Source organism: Caretta caretta, chromosome 2, assembly GCF_965140235.1.
Source record: "Caretta caretta isolate rCarCar2 chromosome 2, rCarCar1.hap1, whole genome shotgun sequence".
Classification (NCBI taxonomy): Eukaryota; Metazoa; Chordata; order Testudines; family Cheloniidae; genus Caretta; species Caretta caretta.
In genome coordinates, this window is record NC_134207.1 from 47116706 (window position 1) to 47117200 (window position 495).

The following is a 495-nucleotide window of genomic DNA, read 5'->3' on the forward strand; positions in this document are numbered from 1 at the left end:
TCCCTGGCAAAAGCATCACACAGACAGACGGAGAGAGCTTTGTTTTTTCCCTCCCCCCAGCTTTTGAAAGTATCTTGTCTCCTCATTGGTCATTTTGGTCAGGTGCCAGTGAGGTTATCCTAGCTTCTTAACCCTTTACAGGTGAAAGAATTTTTCCTCTGGCCAGGAGGGATTTTAAAGGTGTTTATCCTTCCCTTTATATTTATGACACTAACAAATCCACAAGTACTCCTTTTCTTTTTGTGGATAAAGCCTAACACGGCTGCTACTCTAAAACAAAAGGGTGACCATAATCAGTCATAAGGATTGTTCTGGTCTGTCCCTGCCTTAACATCAGTACAGACACTGGCAGTGTGTCAGATGAATTCCTACCAATATCCCAGAGGGTCATTCCTTTCTGCTATTCAAAAAGGGTGGCTGGTAAAATGAAATCAAGACATACATTAGTACCTCTATTCTTATAGTACAATTATAAAATCCTGCTCCTACAATAGC